Here is a 12,837-nt window from a genome sequence, read left to right as displayed (position 1 = left end):
GGAAAGTGGTTGGTATTGCAAATGAAAGTGAAGCCAATGGGTCCATCTCAAGAAGGAGGTTTATATGGCACTATTCATATAGTGCTAGCCTTGGCCACTAATGGAAAGTGGTTTCGACTTTCAGGAGAGACATTCACCCCCACCACTGTGCTAGATTAATCACTATTCATATAGTGCTAGCCTTGGCCACTAATGGAAAGTGGTTGGTATTGCAAATGAAAGTGAAGCCAATGGGTCCATCTCAAGAAGGAGGTTTATATGGCACAACCACCTAGGTTTGAGAAAATAAAGTGTGCAGATTTCGAAAGGCATTATACGGGTTGAAACAAGCCCCTTGGGAATGGTACCAGTGGATAGATACTTTTTTTGTAAGTATTGGTCTTTCTAAAAGCCTGTTAGATCCAAATTTGTATATTCTCCACTTGTTTATATGAAGGAGTAGAAAAAGTTCGTGGGGAGTTTGATCTTTCTATGCAATACACGACCTGATGTGACACTTCGTAGTTGGTGTCCTTAGTAGGTTCTCAAATCAACCCTCAGAGAACCACTAAAAGGCACAGATGCGGGTGTTGAAATACATCAAAGGGACCATTGGGTATGGCAGCACTTACAAATGAGGAAATTCTTTGATTGGATTTTGTGACTTAGATCAAGTAGGAGATTATTATACTACAAAATCTATTTATGGTTATTCTTTTCTTACTAGGTCTCGAATTACATCTTGGATTAGCAAGAAGCAGCCTACTGTGGCACTTTCTTCTACAGAGGCTGAGTACACATGCTTTGCTTCATGTGAAATTGTCTGGTTTAGAAGAATCTTAGTAGACATGGGTGTTGCTCAAAAGGGAGCAAAGGTGTTGCTATGCGACAATCAAAGTTTTATGTCAATTTTCAAGAACCCAGTGTTTCATGCTCGCACGAAGCACATTGAGATACAATATCATTATGTGCGTGAGCTTATTGTGGATGGAGAGGTGGAGCTTGTCTACTGTCTGATGTGACAGAATTGTGAAGATATTTTCATAGACTCTAGGAGAAATTTGTTGGAGTGCCATCTTCATCGACTTGGCATTGGACTGAAGAGGTGGTTCACCTATGGGTGGACATTGAGGGGGGTGTTGGAAAAGCATTTGCTCAATGCTCCACCCTCATGTTGTTTCTATAAGTGACAGATGTGCTCTATTTAGTAAGGCCCCCTTTAAGGAGTAGCAGCAGTTGTGGTGACCATCCCAGCACTTGATAGTTCCGACTGGGTGGTGGCTGGGTGGTGGCCAGGTGATTAGGAATGGTTAGGAGACAACTTATGTAGACTTGGCACTTTGCCAAGTAGGATGCATGCTTATGTGTGCTATGTGACTGCATCGGTGTGAGTGCTAGAGAACATCAAACCGAGGACCCACTATTCTTGAGTTACGGGGCCTGTTTGAGGGTCCAAACAATCTCAAATGTTATAGTCTAATATGGTCCCAGTCAAATGATGTGGTCAGTTGGTCATTTTGGACCAAGTGAGTTGGCCCACGTGGATGACCTACCTCTATGTTGACCCTGGGTACATATAGATTGGTTTGTTGACAACCTTAGTTTATCATTGAGTTTATTATGTTCAAGCACTCTTATAAGCAAGACATCCTCCATCTAGAGTAGTCTATCTAGATCACCATCAAAGCTCCTTACTCAAAGCACACGGATGGGGAGAAGCCATCAATTTGTAATCAAGTTTTGCGACCAATAATATTGTTTAATCTCCACTTTTTCAATAATTTAATGCTTTATATTGTGTTGATTTAGCTTCCGCTATTGTGTATTCTTACATTTTATTTTACAAAGGGATTTTTTCAGAGCCACATAAGAAGAGTTTTGTAGTCTTGCTATGTCTTTGGATGGTTCAAAAATACGAAGAAGTTTAGATTACACCTCATTTACTTAAAAGCACATATGTCGATAGATATTAATTTCTTTATACCATAGCCATTCAACTTTTATAGATATTAATTTCTTTATACCATAGCCATTCAACTTTTATAGGTGCAAATAATTGATATGATGGAGATTGCTTGTTTCTCAATTATGCTTGATAAGAGTATTTATTATATATTGGAGTTTTACTGGATTATATATGTCATGTTTTTAAAATGTAAGAATTTAGGTGCAAGGCATTCCAAGTACTTGGGTCATTATAGGTGAAATATGTATGGTATTTTATAACAGTTTAAAATATTTTTTTAATGCAAAAGAGATATGTTAACAATAGTAGGTGTAGGTACTAATGGTGTCTTTGCCATTTTATGGGATATAAAATAGGTTTTAAAGAATAATTTATTGTACTTGGTATCACTGCATTACATTGCACATCATGAGGCCTTCGCTATTGTTGATGGTTCAAAAAGATTTTCTAAGATCAATTTGTTGGATAAGCTTACAAAGGTATATTCTTGGGTTAATAATTTGTCAAAGAGGAATAGTGAGTTGATGGATCTTTTGGATTTCATGCAACTTGGTATACATCATGTTCTCAAAATTCATAGCATAATGTGGTCAAAATTGATAGCATAATGTGTTTATCACATGGCCAGGTTATCAAAAGTCTCATCAGTTTGATACATACTTATGGAGATATAAAAAGATAAAATAGCTTGGGCTAGAGAGCGAGAAGAAAAGTGGGAAAAATGAAGGGTGGTCGGCCCTTATATAGATTTCCTAGGGAGGTACTCCCATGGCTTTGCAAAGGAGCGCCCATGGCTCTAAAGGGGTACGACCATGCCAATGTAGAAAGGGAAGGAACGCTCGTGGCTTGTGTAGAGGAATGGCTGTGGATAAGAGTGAACAAACAGTCGTGGTGGATGAACAAGAGTGAATGATAGTGGATGAACAAGAGTGAATGATAGTGGAACGAAGACAGAACGCATCAGGCAAAATATGGACTCTCATTTTTTCCCCTTAAGGTTTTCCACACCTCCTCTCTCTAAAAAAATGGGCTCATGGTGAAATTTTTACAAATCAACTCATAAGTGAGCGGAGTTTGGACATTTGGAATCTACTCTTCGAGAACTTTCCAATGATATATAGCATGATGGAAAATTTTGCATATTCAAGAAGTGCCCAAATTGATGATGACATGGCACATGCTGGTGATGACGTAGCATGTTTCACCATCACCAATTTGGGAACTTCTTAAATATGCAAAATTGCCCATCATGCTATATATTATTGGAAAGGTCTCGAATAGTAGATTGTTAATGTCCAAACTTTGCTCTTTTGAGTTGATTTGCAAAAATTTCACCATGAGCCCATTTTTCTAGAGAGAGGAGGTGTGAAAATCCTTAAGGGGCAAAAATGAGAGTCCATATTTTACCTAATGACCGTGCCAAGAGTGAGCGAACAACCGTGGCTTGATTGAGTGAACAGTCGTGCCAAGAGTGAGTGAACAACCATGGCTTGATTGAGTGAATGGCCGAGCGAACAACCATAACTTGATTGAGTGAACGGCCATGGCTTGAATGAGCAAACGGTCGTTCTTTCACCCTTAGATACATTTTTTAATTTATTTTTTTGGCACCCTTTTTATTGGTTCTGTACCCTTTGACTAGGCACCCCATTGCGGCTTTTGTACTTACTCTTTGCCCAATTTGCAATACAAGTTGGGTCCAATTGGGTTTTGGCAAGATTTGCAACTCTTCTTCGGGCCGTGTCGCAACTCGGTCCGGAATGGCTTGACAGTTAGGGGTTGAGGGGATGAGAGGCTTAATAGGGGTGAGCCTTGGGAGTCACGTGATGAAAGCAGGTGGGGTTGCTGAGGTGGAGGGTATATCACTGATGAAATGAGTTATTGTAGTAGTCGTGCCCTTGGCGCCCTTCTACGCTTTTCCTTTGCCTTTATATGGCCGAGATTTAGTGGTTACATGTATGCCCAGCTTTGGCCGCCATTGGAAATGTTGGGGTGCAATGGGCATGTGGGGTAGGATGCTGTGTGTCGGTAGCTTGGGTATCCATACTTGCCCGTTGCGTTCATAGAACTTCTAGGCTATTAGGAGACCCTTCAGTACCCACCTTTGAGTGGTTGTGGTTTGAGGACGAGATGGGATTTTTCAATGTTTTTGCTTCAGTGGGGTAGCCGCGTTTGGATGTTCTCACTAGCCTTGTGGGTTTACGGTTGCGTTGGCGGAGGTCATCGAGATCCTGGTAGTGTATCTGTGTGGTGCCGCCAAGGCTTGAAAGGTAAAATGGGATCTCTTGGGAATCCACATGGTAGTAGCAGCCTCTTGAGTACCCACCAGTGAGTATTGGTGAGTCGGGTGGATAGATTTAGTGCCACGGTCCATAAGAAAATGGTGTAGGGCGGGACTTGCTATGGCAGTTAGTAGTTTTAGCTGAGTTAGCAGTGTTAGTAGGTGTTATTAGCAAGGCTTGGCATGTTGTGGAGTTTTTCGTTGATTAGGCTTTGTTGGACAGGGGTTCTTGGTAAAGGATTAGCCTTTTTTTGGTGGTACAAACTTATCTTTTTCAATGATCATGGGGGTTGGGATTGGTGAAGAGGATAATGTGCCTTGTTGTGATGGAATCCGTGGCTCTGGCTCTTCATCTGTCATGAGGACCATAACTTGCCCCAAGTTGTAATGTGACTGTCCTTGCTTCCAGTCTATGTGACATCTGTTGTGGCCCATCCATCCTTTCCAAGGAGGATTTCTTCTTGCATTGTCCTGCTTTTTAAAGCAACGATAGTGAGTGTGGCCAGGGTATGGAGTAAAGTTGGTTGACCTAGAGAGTCTCATGTGTTATAGGACATTAAGTTATGATTATTAGCACCCGTGTATCCTAATGCTAACTTTTGGGTAAAGCTTATCGGTGGGGTCACTCCTAACTTCCCAGTCCTCTTCTGCTAGGTCCACTACTCGAGCCATATTCACAAAGATTTTCTTTCCTCTAAGTTTTACTCACCTTTCCTTCTTGTTTTTGTGCTACCTTTTTCATCTCTCTACTGTTTTTCCTCCTTTTTGGAGTGAATTGCCATCAAAGCATTTTGCGTGAGTTGTCCGTAATAGCATCATAATTTGTTACTGATAAAATAACCTGCCATTTCGATGCCATCGAGTGTTGCGATGCGTACAACGCCCTATGGGGTTATTTCGGTCAAGGTAGGGTCTTAGTCCTCTGTATTTACATTCTAGTGAGCCTTTCTTGTACCGCAACCCTTAAGCTTGGCACCAAGAATTCCATAGGCATGATCACTTGAGCTCCATATGTTAAGCTGAAGGGTGTGGTGTTAATGGCCCCAAAGTGCAGCCGATAACTTCTATTCCCAGTCGTTGGTGACTCACCTCTACAGTCTTGGTTAAGATGGCACATAGAGTTTTGTTAGTACTTTCTACTTGGCCAATAGTTTGGGGATAACAGGGTGAATATTTATGGTGCGTGACCAAGAATTCTTGTTTTACCGCAGCTATGAAATGGGTGTCATTATTACCGACAAGCTCAAGAAGACACCCGAATCAAGTGATTACACCCAAATTCTTGTAGCAAGAATCGTGTTACCACATCTATGAAATGGGTACCATTTATCACTGACAAGCTCAAGAAGACACCTCAATCAAGTGATTACACACTCATAAAGAGCTTCAACCCATTTTGTGTAGTAGTTCGTTGCCGCTATGATATACCGTACTTGGGTTTTTGGGTTGCCGAGCTAATGGGACTAACAAAATAAATGTCCTATTTCTCAAATGATTGCAAGGACATTACAAAATAGAGGGGAATCATGTCTGTATTATGCAAAATTGTAGTCTATTGGCATTCCTCACATTGTTTCACATATTCGGCCGTGTCCCAAACAAGGTGGGCCACCATAAGCCTGCCAGGAGAATCTTCCCAACAATGGTATCTGCCTGCAAAGTGTCCACGTACAACCCCAGAGTGGGTTTTGTTCCAAAATAGAGATGTATTCATCCTCACGGATGCCTTGTCTCATTATTTCATCTTTTCCTTGTTTGTACAATTTCCCCGCGATCAATTGATAGGAGGCCACCTACTTAATAAGGCCTCTTGCTCGATCCTTGATCAGTGTTTCGATGGGTAGGCCATTAGCTAGGAAATGTGCAACTTCCTCTCCCCATATAGGAATCAAGAATAGTTGGAACATGGGAGCATCTAGCAAGTCATCATTGACTCCCACCAGTGGTTCTCTATTAGGAATGCGCGACATATGGTGGGGCAATACATGCTGGGAACCTTTGTGTAGTACTGTGACAATAAAATAAAACTCTAGCAAAATTAGGAGCCATTTGGTGATTCTACCCGTGGTGCAAGGTTTATTCACCAAGTAAAGAAGATGTTAATGTTCTACAAAGAAAACAAATTTAGTCACTACTAAAAGGTAATGATGAAATTTTTTGACTGTATAGAACATGGCTAACCCTTCTCTTTTTGTGGTGGTGTAATTTTGTTTTGCTTTGTCTAATTGACGACGACTGGCAAAACTAACGAGGAAGTCCCTGTTGTGTTTTGCGGGTTGAGCTAGTACACAACTAATTGCGAAAGCCGAAGCATGTATGTGGACATGAAATATTATTTCCCAATTGGGGGATCTCAAAATGGGAGCACTCGCCCTTTCTTTAAGGTATCATATGCTTGTTGGCACTCCTCTTTCCATTTGAAAACAACTAGGAGCCTGTAAAGGGGATGAGTTATGTCGGCATACATGAAGATGTAACGCTGGTAATAACCAACATGCCCCATAAATTGTTGGACTCCCTTAAAGTTGTTACAGGGTGGCAACTCGAGAATGAGTCGCACCTTACTCTCATCTATGGAAATGCCATGTTTTGAGACAATGTGTCCCAATATTACTCCGTGTCCGACCCAAAACTAGCATTTCAAAGGGTTAAGAGAGATTCTATAGAGTCATCATCTCTCTAGCACCTTTCTCAAACACCATAGATTTGCTTTCCATGTAGAATTGACAGAAAGGTTATCCATAAAGACTTAATGTAATTTTTGTAGATACTCCTAATAGGCCGTGCACATCAGGCATTGGAAGGTTTATGAGACATTGGCTAAACTAAATGGCATGACACGGTATGTAAATGTGCCGCATTCAATGGCAAAAGCCATTTTATGTTGATCCTTTGGGTCTATCAACACTTGGTTATAGACGGAAAACCTATCGAGGAAGCTATAGGCCTCCTTTCTTGCGACACATTCTAGTACATGCTCTATGAAGGGTAACGGATAGTGATCTCATATTATGGCGGCATTGACCTTTTTGAGGTCCACACACACTCACTTTTTTGATTTTCTTGTGTACTATCACAAGGCGGCATTGACCTTTTTGAGGTCCACACACACTCACTTTTTTGATTTTCTTGTGTACTATCACAATGGGTTACACATTCGGTGTGCTCTATTTCGTAGATGAATCTGGCATCTACTATGAGTCAATCAATCTCTTCATGGACCATCTTGGAATATTTAGGATTCATAGGATACGCTCTTTGTTTTACGGTCCTTACCCCTTCCACCATGGGGATGGTAGGTTTGACCACTTCGGGAGGTATGCCTTTCATATTAGTGTATTTCCAAGCGAAGCAATCTTGGAATTTAGTGAGTAGGTTAGAAAGGTTTCTCTCGTCTTCTACGGAGAGGTCTTTCCCAATATAGATAGGTTTTGGATCTTCCATTGGACCTACAAGGTTGATCTCCTTAACCTCAGCTAGATCATCATAACATGTTCCAGGCCTTTCATCATGGATTCTTTCGGCCTTCTCATATTATACAAAGTAGTCTCCCACCTTGTAGGCTTTGAAGTGTTTAGGAAAACCTATTTGGTCTCCGAGCTTTAACGCTTTCCTCATCCATTCTTTTCTCTGCCTCTCGCTTGGCTTACACCAGCTTTTTGTTTTGCATTCTATAAGCAGAGGGACAGAGTTTTTGGGGTCTTGATTGTGAGTTAGGAAACTCTTTCCTTTTAGTGGTTACCTTGTTAACTGGAATGGAGAACTCATCGAGCTCCTTTTGCTAGACTTGGCAAAAGTCAGAATTTACATTAATAGCCTCTACATACCTCAACGAGTGTTCTTTGGATTCTATTGGAAAGATATAAGCTTCCTTTCCCTTGAATTCACTTGTTCTAGGGTCTTACGTTAGGATGAAGTCCTAAGTGATGTACTTCATGGATATATTATGAGAGTAGACATTGTAATAGCATTAGGCCTCTTATGAGCCTAAAGTGCCCGGTCGGCCGTAGTTTAAGTGAGTGTAAACACTTATGGCCATGTATATAAGTGAACTTCTCTCATAATACAACATAGTGAAGTGAGGTGAGGTGAGAGGAGGGATGAGGACCCGTAGTGCAACGTGGCGGTGTGACAATGCTCGCAGGAGACACGGTGGAATTGCTTCTTAAGGAGTTGTAGAGCTTGGAGACCTCGAGGGTTACGAGCTCGGCCATTGGAAAGATCCTCCACGACAGTTGCGGTTCACCAGGTAAGCTCTTTTTGGATGTGTTTCAAGGAGGGTTAGGGTGAGCCTTAACATTTTTGGCGCCATTGCTCTGCCGAGGAGCCATCCCTTGGCTTTTTCCATTGTTTTGTCTCTAATCTACGTATAACCTATTGCCCATTATCTTGATTAGTGGTTTTCCATGAAAAAGATGTGGATTTGATGGTGATTTGGTGTAGAATAGCTCTCTTTTTTATTTTTGAAAAGAATGTTTTTTACTTAATTTTTAGATTAATTTATTATTTTTGTTGTTGTTTTGGTGGTTTTTCATGTTCTTAGGACTTGCACATAGTTTGTATTAGGCTTAGTTTGCATCCATTGCATCAAACAATGTAAGAGAATGCATTTCTTAGTGAATGTTAGCTCTCTTTAGTCTAAACATAGATCTAAGATCATTAATTTTAGTTTAATTGTGTGTTTTTTGTTGAAATTGTTTGGATTAAAGTGTTAGCAAGCATTAGGAGTAGCTTAATCTTTCATCAAATTTCTTAAAACCATAAAAGAATCCTTGAATTTGACTAATTTCTCTTAATGGACTGGTTTTTGTCATTTAAGAGTGATTAATGTTGTTCAAAGAGGCTAAAAATTTAGAAAATTGTTAATTGGGGTCTAAATTAATCATGTAAGTAGTCGAAATTGGAGCTTTTGAGTGTTTTGAGAGCATCTAGATGCATCAAAATACCTAATCACATCAATTGTTTGATCAATTGGAGAAATTTGACTCTCTTTGCTTAATTTTGCCTTAAAGAGGAGACTATAATTAGGAGTCTAATTAATCTCCTCAATTTAGATTAATTTACACAATTGTTGATGCACAAAGATTAATTTTTCCTTGCTCTATCCAATGGTGTGCTCAATTGTGTGAATTAATTAAGGATTAGTGGTTAAGTAGAGTCTTTAATTAGTATAAAAAAGAAAAAGATTAGTGAAAGAATTAATCATAGATTAATCTTTAATCATTTTACATAACTCATTAAGACTAATGAGCATTCAATGAGAAGATGCTCATGAGTTGTCAATTTGTCCATTTTGTGGGTCAATTATGAAGGGTACATGTAAGGTGTGTCATTAAAGGGTTGATTTTTTTTATTCCACTTACCTTTTTTGGGAAAATGCCCATATCCCTTTCATTCTAAATTTAAAAAATATTCCTCCCAAAACATGAAATTCGTATTTCCCACTAGACGAAAAAAAAGAAGAAGAGTGTTTCGCGGCGTGAAACAGCAGTTCACGCGACAAAAAAAAAACGAAATTTAATCCCATGTGAAGTCCGGTTCACACGTGGAGTGTTTCATGGCGTGAAATAGCAGTTCATGGGAAAAAAAATAAAAAATAATAAAAAAATCACGTGAACAAAAATCTCACGTGAACGAAAAAATGACGTGAATGGAAATCTCACGTAAATGGAAAAATGGAAATCTCACGTAAATGGAAAAATGACGTGAACGGAAATCCGACGTGCACACAAAAAAAAAACAAAATTTAATCCTACGTAAAGTCCGGTTCTCGCGTGAAGAGTGTTTCACGGCGTGAATAGAAGTTCATGCGGTAAATAATAATAATAAATAAATAAATAAATAATCAAATTTTAATCCCATGTGAAGTTCGGTTCACATGTGAAAAGTGTTTCACGGCATGAAACAACAGTTCACGCGGCCAAAAAAAAAGACGCTAAAAACCACCCCTATTTGGAGGCCCGTATCTCCTAAACTGTATATTTGATGAAGGCGCTCTAGGGCTCATCAGAAAGCTAACATCGAGCTCTTCGATTTTGAACTTGTTTGTCTGAAGTCAAAATCGATCATTTTGGCCTCCGACCAGCAGCCTTAAAATTCGACGCAAAAATCGAGGCAAAAAATAGCCCAAAAATCACGAAAAATCGTAAAAAAAATAATGTGAAACAGTTTAAAATCAAAAAATTGTAAAAAAACAATGTGAAACGGTTTAAACGACAAAATCAAAGACGAATCAGGGAAACAAAGTTGTAGTACTCCAAAAATACTACAACTCTCTCATACAGAGTTTTTTAAAATTCCTTTTGGATCACCCTCGGATTTTTTTTTCGTCTTGAGACTGATGAAAAATAAGTTTTAGGACCTTCTCTTCCATCTGGGAAGTTCCTAGCATATGCTTTTTTCGAAAAATATCTCAGGTCCATGTGTGTAGAGCGTCTAAGCTAATTAGGGCAAACGGACACCCGTTTGATCCAACGAAGAGTACACCAAGCCTCTTGAGGCTGTACGGGCTGTGGGAAAGTATAAAAAGAAAAAAAAACTGTGATTACTCATTAAGGAGCATTTAGGCTATCTGACATGGCCACAATAGAGAGATTGCTTGCAATTACAAAAAGACTGAACCCAATGGCTGACGTCTTCGAGCCATTGAGATCCATGCCGCCAATTCACCTCCCCATGCCATTGACCATGTCTACAAGCGTGTCTGAGTTTTACACCCCCTATCACTTCGATTCCACGATGGATAATAATGATCACATGACATATGCAGAACGTAAAAAACGAGCTAAGGAGTGCATGCTTAGTATGGTTGAATGTCTTACAGGGTCACCGGTTGTGATTGAGCCTCATAATGCCAATCCTAAAACAGCAACCAAAATACAAAGCCTAGAGGAGTACCGCTTTCTCTTTAAAGAGGAAGACATACTGTCTATAGAAGAGTCATTTGAGATAGATTGTATGAACTATAGGCTTGAGAAAGCACGTAAGGAATTCGATAATTCCCTTACAAGATTAAAACAGTCTCTCACAAAACCTTTTTCGGAGAAATGCTCTTCTCTCATGATAAAGCCATAATCATATCAACACTTGCACCTTTTTAATGGCTCAACCTGAGTTATATAAGGACATAACAAGCTACATAAAACAGGACTGTCAGGATTCGCAAGTTTCCAAACAGCCCTTATTAAGAATTGTTAGAGGGCCAAGTGTGCCATTGTACGCATTGGGTACTTTTGAAAAAGCTAAGACCCAAACAGAGGATGAAAGTGAATGGGAATATTAAACAAACACAGGATCTGAAGCTGAAACAATAACCGAAACACCCATGGTTCCTTTGGAAGACTCTATCATGGTATGGTTGGATTTCCCTACATGCAATGATGTTCAGCGCAAGCGCGCATTGATTAGCCCTCGAGCAAGTCATAACATCATGACAATAGACACTTGGGTGTCATTGGGACAACCTAAACTTACCCCGGCAAGAAATAGTCTTGCAAAGGAACCAATGAACAAAACATTGAAGTTCTAGGCTACTTTAGATACACTACTCAAACAATCGATGGCGATATGGAATTTACATTTCATGTCGCCCTAGATTCCCTTGAGTATGATGTCATCCTTGGGGCGGACCTTGGATAAGTGAATCATTGTATTCACTAGATGAATCCATGCAAATAATCACCTTGAACACTCTTGCATGCAAATAATCACCTTGAACACTCCTGCATGCAATGTACAATTGCTATTACAGGAGGAAGAAGCCTTGCAAGAGCTAGAACTTCCAACATATCTTACTGAAAAAAAACCGGCTCACACAAATATAAAAATGCAATCATTCACAAAAACCCCCCACCCCGTTAGGAATTCCCAATACACTACTAACCTCTTCATTCATTTACTAGCTTTTCTTATTCCTTCTGGAGGAACACAGACCATTGAACATCATTCAACATCAAAGCCATTGACAAAGCTTGTTCATTCTCCTCACACAAAGTCTTCATTCTTCTCACACAAAGTCTTCAACACAATCACGAGGACGTGATCGTCATCAGGAAGGGGGGAATGTTAATCCAATTCTAGGATTAACAAGAGCTACCGCCATTATCTTACATCAAGGAGTCACGGTAGATATATCAAAGGGTCATACATTCATGATATCAAGCAATAGTGTCCAAAGCTACAACTTGGACGGACGCTCGTAATGGTGTGACGGAGTATTTATGGTAATTCCCACTTCAAGAGCGTGTGGTAGCAAGTTAGGATGAAGTCCTAATAAGTGATGTACTTCATGGATATATTATGAGAGTAGTCATTGTAATAGCATTAGGTCTCTTATATGAGCCTAAAGTGCCCAGTCGGCCATAGTTTAAGTGAGTGTGAACACTTATGGCCATGTATATAAGTGAATTTCTCTCATAATACAACATACTCTCCCATTGTGTAATTGAGTCTTGCTCTTGCTAATCTCTCTCCCTAATATATGCTAGCAAGTGTGTGTGAGTGAAGTGAGGTGAGAGGAGGGACAAGGACCTGTAGTGCAACACGGCGGTGTGACAACACGCTCGATTGAGACGCGGTGGAATTGGCTTCTCAAGGAGTTGTAGAGCTTGGA

Source organism: Cibotium barometz, chromosome 22 (assembly GCF_041138505.1).
Source record: "Cibotium barometz isolate CiBa-2024 chromosome 22, ASM4113850v1, whole genome shotgun sequence".
NCBI lineage: Eukaryota > Viridiplantae > Streptophyta > Polypodiopsida > Cyatheales > Cibotiaceae > Cibotium > Cibotium barometz.
Note: the sequence above shows the minus strand (reverse complement) of the source record.